The sequence below is a fragment of the Sorex fumeus genome, unplaced genomic scaffold (genome assembly GCF_029834395.1).
Source record: "Sorex fumeus unplaced genomic scaffold, SorFum_2.1 ptg000028l, whole genome shotgun sequence".
Lineage (NCBI taxonomy): Eukaryota > Metazoa > Chordata > Mammalia > Eulipotyphla > Soricidae > Sorex > Sorex fumeus.
Genome location: NW_026606085.1, coordinates 11,421,233 through 11,429,932, shown reverse-complemented (window position 1 = coordinate 11,429,932; position 8,700 = coordinate 11,421,233).

Here is an 8,700-nt window from a genome sequence, read left to right as displayed (position 1 = left end):
CCAACTCACCTTTGCGTGCCTGTAATGCTCCCCGTCTGGACAAGCCAGCTCTCCATGCACCAGCTCCTTGGCTCTGCCCTCTTGACTGCAGCCATAAGGTTCTAGTAAATATCTTTACCTTTGTTGTAATTTGACCAAGTTTCCGTTTCTCAATCTATAATGGAAAAGTTTAGGTCCAAAGATTTCCTGCATTTTTTCCTTTACAGATCCAGTCAAAGGAAGAGGTGGTATCCTCTGATCATCTCTCGTCTGTCAACACTGTCTTTGATCCCCTGGCATTCCAAATGACTTATCACGGGAACAGAATAAAGTGTATATCCTGAAAGCCTCAAAATACCTAATCTCTGCCTTGTTCCCACCACCAAGACTCCTGGAATTGAGATAGGAACATTTACAGGCACTGGGACATCTGCTGGTAAATAACTCACTAGTGAAAATTAGAGAACGACTTTGCATCCCAAAGAGAACTCTTGAACATACCTGTCCTCAACTTAATGGCTTTGTTGTCTATCTGCATCCAATATCAACATATCATTTAAATTCCTTACATACAATGTATATTTCCTAATCCTTAGGGTTAAAGTACACCCGTATTGCACAGTGCAGCATGTTATTCTGACAAGAGTGAGGAGAGAGAGCAGAAGAGAGGAGGATGGGAAAAGTCAATGATGAGAAAACTGTTGATGGGATAACATAACACGGTGCTGAGGGCAGTTGGTGGGTGTTATCCCATGAACGGCCAAAACCCAGAGACTATAAAACCCAGCTCCCAATATCTTATTATATAGTTCTTACTCTTGGAGAACCCGGCAGGCTACCGAGAGTATCCTGCCCGCATGGCAGAGTCTGGCAAACTCCCCGTGACGTATTTGATATGCCAAAACCTAGTAACAATGATGGGTCTCATTCCCCTATCCCTGAAAGAGCCTCGAATGTGGCACTTTCTAAAATCTCAGGGCTAGGACAAAGGAGATGTTACTGGTGCCTGCTCGAGGAAATCAATGAACAATAGGATGACAGTGATACAGTGATACAGTGAGAGAACTGTTACAGAAGACAAGTGGAGAAGTGTCATGTTTAGATCCACGTTAGATCATCTACAGTTGGACGGAAAGCATGTCTGTATAAATAGCCATTTGTATATCCTCAGAGAACCCTAGGCCTGTACTGCAATGACAAATAATAGAAGCTTTGAGTTGGGAGTCAATGTTCACAGCTGCCTATCTGTCATTTTCATAACATTGATGCTTTAAATGGTTGGTTTAACTGCCAGATCTTCCACCTCTTCATTCAGACAACCCAACTGCATGATCTCCCCTCTTCCTTTCTCACTCATCCTCTCTCATTTTGCTAATGGTAAGATACCAAAAATACTTTGAGAAGGGTTAATTCAGAACAAATTTAGCTTAGAACCCTGAAACATATATAATTTCACGCAATTTCACACATGGAAGTTCACTAGATTAAGAATAGACGTCAAGCTACTATAGGAAATAAAGATTGAGCTGAAAAGTAGCACTGTAGCACTGTCCTCCTATTGTTCATTGATTTGCTTGAGCAGGCACCAGTAACATCTCCATTGTGAGACATGTTGTTACTGTTTTTGGCATATCTAATATGCCATGGGGAGCTTGCCAGGCTCTGCCATACGAGTGGGATACTCTCAGTAGCTTGCCAGGCTCTCTGAGAAGGACGGAGGAATCTAACTTTGGTCGGCTGTGTGCAAGGCAAATGCCCTACCCAGATGGGAGCTGAAAAATAAGGTACAAAAATATCCAGCTCTGCTTTGGGGATATGTTGATATGTCTGTTTATTACACATTGTCCTCAACCCACCAGACCATAGCTGTAAAGGTAAAGGCCCTCCCGTTGTTCATCGATTTGCTCAAGCGGGCCCAGTAATGTCTCCATTGGAGACTTTGTTGTTACTGTGTTTGGCATATCGAATACATCACGGGTAGCTTGCCAGGCTCTGTGGTGTGGGTGAGATACTCTCGGTAGCTCGCCGGGCTCTCCGAGAGGGGTGGAGGAATCGAACTCGGGTCAGCCATGTTGGCTGCGTGCAAGGCAAACGCCCTACCGCTGTGCTATCTTTATCAATCTGGGGGGTGAAGGTGGGAAATGATTCATTTATTGATTACTTTACTCGCTCAATGAGGATATTTGTTTTCCCACTTATAGAATACCAATAATTAAAATATCTCCTATTCTAGGCATGGGTTCTAGAAAATTTTCATGTTCTAGAGGACATGGTTAACTTTATGGCCTTTGCTCATGTAAACTCTGTTTCAGAGCCCATGGTCGCGGCAGGGGGTAGACCCTCCCCCATGGACACGTGAACACTTCTTATCTGGGGGGAGTCCAGCCTACTCAGGCACCAAGCAACCATTCCTGGCAGACTTGAGAGAGTCATTTGTGTCTGTCCATGAATTCCCAGAGATCAGCTTCTAGAGATACCTGCTACTTGTCAATGCTGATGACAAAGCCATGGCCCTGTCAATGGCCCCACTGCAGAGCCCCCAGGATACCTGGGCCTGGTCCGTTCCAAAGCCCCCCTGGGGTCCTCCAGCTGCTTCCTTCCCCCGGTGTAGGGGTTAATTCAGGACTTTACTCATCCTATCATATTCACCCCTAAGTACTTTCTAGTACACATCCTGCTTCAAATAGCATTCTTTCAATTTCCAATTTTCTATTGCTCCTACATAGAAACAACAACTGATTTTTATGGATTCTGTGATGTTGCTAGATTTTCTTATTCAGTTAGCTTTATTTTTTAAATGTCTTAATATTTGTGTTGAGAGAGCTTCATGATTGATAAGACAGAGAGGAGATCAAGTAGGTAAACAGTTAAAAACAGTAGGGAAAGTGTAAGTTCTAAGGATTTCACTTTGGATAGTTGTGAAGGATGCAGAGCAGATGAGCCTGCCAGGCCCCTAAGGAAGGGGGTGACCAGTTTGTGTCAGAGTAAGGGCTCTACAGATTAGCTCATAGAGGACAAAGAAAAATATTTAGAAATACTCTTAGCTAGATATTCCTTCAGCTGTCCTGGCGAGATGCCTGCAGATGCACAGGAATTTGCTTGCATCTACAAGGTCATTGAAACTGGGAATTGCCAATGTCCTATTTTCTGGAAGAGGGTGTCAGGGGGCATTGTTGTAAATGTCCCTGCTAAGAGAATTTTGTCCCCCTGGATGACTCCAACCTGAAGACTCCTACCTGGATGAATGTCCCAGTCATTTCTTCTCTATGCAGTTGTGTTGTTGTAAAGATATTTCACTTTTTCCTGTCCAGTCTCTGTGCCTGACCCTCCAGAACAATGCTACCTAAAGGTGCCACCAACATCCCCCCCGGCACTTTGCTCTCCTCAGAGGGAAGGTAACTAATCCTTCAGCAGTAAGTATGGCACCAGCTGCACATTCTCCATAGAGATGTTTTGTCAAATGAGGAAAGTTTTCTTCTACTACTACAAACTAGCACTGAATTTTGTTATAAATGAGCACTGAGTTTTATTGAAAAAACACCTGCATATTGAAATGACTCGATGTCTTTCATTTTTTACTCTTTTGTTTATTTTTAACCGTAAATTAAATCAAATGATTTTTGATTCTTAAATTGACTCTACTCTCATTCCTAGGACAAAACTCAGTCACAATGTGTTACGATCTTTATGTATTGCAAATATATTGTTTAAAATACTTGCATGTCTGTCCATGAGTTACCTTAATCTGAAATTTTCTTTTAAAAAATTTTATAAAGTTTTATTTTCTTGATTCCATGGTGGTCTCATAAAATGAGGTCAAAAGTATAGACTTCTCTCTTCTGCAACAAGATGAAATCTGTCTATGAATGCTTTTGAGGTGTTTAATAAAATGTTCTTGTGAGGATGTCTGGCAAGAAACTTTCTTCCTGGTAAGGTTTTAACTTTAGGGTAGCATAGGTTCATAGCACATAGTCATTCAAAAAATGTACTCTAAATTCAAATTTTTTATCAGATTAGATCTTAGTTAACAGTTTTTAAACTGAGGATGCTGTAAGTGAAAATCATGTGTAAAGCATCTTATGTATGCAGTTTTTTATATGTCACATGTGTAACTACATATGCATGTAGATTATGAAAAGATATCACAATGGAAATATAAAGAAAGAAGAGAGGCATGGAAGGGACAATCCAGTGAACAGGTGCATGCCTTGCATATGGTCTACCTGGGTTCTATCCTGGTTCTTTATTTGTTCCCCAGAGCCCTGCCAGGAGTGATTGCTGAGCTCAGAACTAGGAGTAAACTCTGAGCAATACTGGGTGTGAGCCTAAAGCCAAAAATAATAGTAATAATGAAAAGAGGGGATGAAAGAAGGGATAAAAATAGAATTGGCTGATAATTTACAATTCTATAAATTTGATATGACTATAACTTTGTAATTACATAAAGAAAACATTTTAGTAAAGGCTTGTTTATAAACATGTTGCAACCAAGTATAAAAATACTACTGAGCAGAAGAAAAGAGAAAGTTGAATTCAAATAGTATAGTGGGGAGAGCATTTGGGGCCTATCAGTGTTGAATTCCCAATACTACCTATTGTTCCCCAAGTTTTGTCAGTGGTGATATCCGAGCATAGCCAGATAGGACCTTTCCTCCCCCCCCCTCCAAAAAAAAAGAGAGAGAGAATATCAAGTAAGATTTTACTCATGCTCTAGTAAGTATGTCTTCAACAGTGAAAGCTGCCAGTTTCCTTAAACACCATCATGCCAAGAACCTGCCTATTATGGGGCTGGAGTTATAGTACAGCGGGTAGGGCATGCAACCAACCCGAGTTCAATTCCCAGCATTCCATATGGTCCCCTGAGCACCACCAGGAGTAATTCCTGAGTGCAAAGCCAGGAGTAACCCCTGTGCATCGCTGGGTGTGACCCCTTCCCTCAAAAAAAAAAAAGGGAAAAAAAGAACCTGCCTATTGTCTTTTTATGTCTGGGGAAGTCAGTCAGTGCATGCCCATGGCTGATCACCCTTCTAATAACAGAGCTCAAAATTCCAAAACTAACTGTGTGACTAACACGTGTTGTACCAGCAACTTCAGAGTGAAACTCAAGAATTTCAGTAAGAACAAGCCCTAAACCACATCACTATTAAGAAAATATAGTTTAGCCCATCCCAAAGTTATCATTGGATGGCATTTCAAAAATTTTGGTGGGTGTTTTTTTCAGGACCCAGAAAATATTTCCCATGATGATGATCTTTTGTTAAAAGTGGGGTGGAGTACTTACCTGGGAATTGGAACTGATGAGTCAATGGGTCATAATTTGGGTATATATTCAGCTTTAATATATAACACCAAAGTGTCCTGAGAAGCATAGTCCTGACAGATGCTCCAGACAAAAATGTGTCTCAATGTGTGTGTGTGTGTATGTGTTTGTTTGGAGAGTGGGGAAATGGGAAACCGGTTGTTTTTATTGAGCATATATGATTAGAATTGTGTGAGTGCTTTATACACATCATTTGATTTAGTATTCACAGCTCAGTTTTCTTTATTTTCCAGCTCAGTGAGTTTCCCCCAATTGAAACAACTGAAAAGTAGCAGAGACAGGGTGAGGCTCATGACCAGTTAGCTCAGGGCGAGTATCACCAGAGCTGTCAGCTCCGTCAGTCACTGTCAGCCCTATCAGCTTCAGCTCCCTCAGTCACTGTCAGCTCTGTCACTCAGCTGTCAGCTTCCTCAGTCACTGTCAGCTTCATCAATCAGTGTCAGCTCATCAGTCATCTGTCAGCTGTCTAGGGATGTCCCTGAAGGCTGACTGAAATAGATGGGACTAGAGCGAGATTGAGAGATTTGGCAGGAGAGCATGGAGGGGTCAAGTAGCTGGGAACAGGGCAACTTGCTGTCAGGGACTCCTTCACTGCTGGCTGGTATTTATAGTCTCCTGTGTAGAAATTGCTCTTTGTAGTTCAGTAAAATAATACTGACCTCTGGACTCTGACTAAAGAAGGGGCTTTTATCCTTCCCAGGGGAGAAAGTTGGTGGCTCTCCCTCTTCCTGGAACCATAGCCTTTGTTCTGGTTGTGTTTGAGGTTTCTGCCCTGAGTATTCATGGTTTCCTCCTTCGCAGGGACTGCTCATGCCCACTCTGACTGGCCCTGACAGGAATTCCTTGGGAGACCTGCAGCCTCTGGAACAGAGCCCTGACTCGCCTGCCCTCCTCACACAGCACACACAGGCTGTTTCTCAGCAGAGGCCCCAGCAGAGGGCAACCTGGCTGGCCACTTCCTGGGACTCAGCTGGGCTTTGAGCTCCCTGGGTGGGCACTCCCCTGGGAAGCTGGACCTTCTTCCTGAGTGCTGGATCACAGTCCTGGTAGCCGCCCCCACAGCACCACTCCAATCAGAGAAGTCGCTGGCAGAGGAAGTCCCATTTCCTCACCAGGACTCTCCCTTGTGGCCTTTGCAGAGTTGCTGTCCACGTCAGTGCAGACATTCCACAGGTCATCCCAGTGACAGCAGGGGTGGCACACCCTCGGGCAGGTCTAAGGGGCCCATCAGATCCAGAAGAGGAAGCAACCTCTGCATGTGGCTGCGGGATGGGCACCACTCCCAACCCGTCCTCCCGGCCCTGCCGTTTCCCCCAGCCCAGGTCTCTCACCCCACTGCCACCTGTTCCCTCACTTGTCGGTACCCTCCCCTTGACCTCTGCTCTGAATTGAGACTTGATTTTAATGCTTCCTGAGATGACAAAAAAAAGACAAAAAAATAGGAAGTTCCTAATCTTTTGTCTCAAAGATCAATTTCGTTTCCCTCACCTCCACGTCCCATTTCCTGGCCCGGGCTTTCAGACCACAGAGGCTGCGAATGGTGTTCTCAGAAGGAGAGCGTCTGTTCCAGCCTTCCTGCGTCAGCAAGCACCCCGCCCCCTCGTCTCTAAGGTCTCACAGGTAAGCATCTGCCCTGCAGGGGCGGGTGCAAGAGGTGAGAGGGAGCAGTTTCCTCTCCTCTTGCTCCAGCCTCCTCCTGCAGGTGCCTGTTGAAGTGTCCTGGGTTCACACACCTGTGGCTTCAGATCACACGCTTCCACCAAGGAGCAAACCAGCAGGGTATGGATGCCCCCTGGTAGGGAGAGATAGTGCCAGGGACTGAACTTGTGGCTTCACACATGCAGGCCCACGCGCGTGTGAACGAAGAATATTGCGCTAAGCTCGGGATCCTTCTCTCCTTCCCCTCAGAGCTCTCTGGACGCTCCCTCACTAGCAGCAGGTGGATTTTCTCGGCCTGCCCTTCCTGAGCTTTGTGCCATCTGTGCATGGGGACAGACGGCAAGTGTGGACTCCCTGACTGGACAGCTCACGGTCTGGGGAACACTCACACTGGCTGGACACTGCATTGGCCGCTCAGGGAGTTCAGAGTTGCTAGATCCTGCGGCATTCCTTAGGGTAGTTAGTTGCACTGTCAGACTTTTCTTCTAGATTAGGGGTACTTTGAGGGTGGAGGGACCCAGAGAACTGGAAACAAGAGACTTGTAGGACCCCTCTCTGAACCTGCTTCAAATGTGAGGAGACAGGCAGGAGGCAGTTGAGTGGGCTGTCCAGGAGATAAACTACTTTTGAGTCAACATTCAAACTCCCCATCCCGTGCCCTCTCCACTGCCTTGTACTGACACATGCCCGGGCAACAAGGAGCCAACTCCCTGGCCACAAACAGGGCCAGGTTTGGTCACACCCTAGAGGAGCTGAGAAGGGTGGTAGGACCGTGGGGCTACCCAAACCTCTCCCATCGCACCCCCAGCCCCACTAGTGACAGCCTTTAGGGAACTTCCCTTTGACTCCTCAGGTCAACATGCTCTGTCCGGCTCATGACATGTACCAAACCCAGGTCCCTGAGGACAAAAGGACCTTAGGGTCCTATTTTACAAGACTGTATTGTTATTGTGTTTGCAATGTCTGGAAATGTGACACCATTCAGGCCAGTCCATGCTGAGGGGCAGACTTGGGGTGTGGGCAATTCCGTAATGAGAGGAGGAACCCAGGACGGGAAATGGGCAGGTTTTGGCTTCGTTGAGGGAAATCTCAGTCTGCTGGGGAAGTTGTCTGGGTGAAATGACCAGGCGAGGACATGCTGCTCAAGTCACATCTACAGAATACATTAAAAACTCGGGAAGCCTTACTTATACCCCAAATGAAAGCAAGTTCTTCAAACTTTCATGCTGCCAACCTGGGTTCTATCCCTGCCTCCCCAAGCCCCACCAGGATTGATCCCTGAGCACAGAGCCAGGAGTAAGCCCTGAGCAACCCTGGGTATAGCTCCCAAACTAACTAAAACAATGGTTTACTTATTCTTGAAATATTTGTTGTCCCCCAGACATGACTAAAGATACCGCGAATATATTGGACGGTGATCACACAGAATTCAAAAGCTTCTCTGCTATGAAGAGAAAATTTGTAAGTAGCGTTCTGAAGCTTTGTACGTCTGATAACACAAACGCCCCCTGTCACCAGATGGTTTAGGAGATAGCAGAATGATTATAATGCTCAGCTCCCGTTAATCTGAAATATTTCTCACGATGCGTAATATTTGAAAGTCACGATGCTCACCAGGAAATGTAACAACAAAATAAACGAACAGTATGATGTGATAGTGGGGAAGGCACTGAGGTGGGTCTTGGGCAATTAAAGTACACTGTGTGACTTTAAGGAAATCAGTTCAATGTGTCATATGGGCT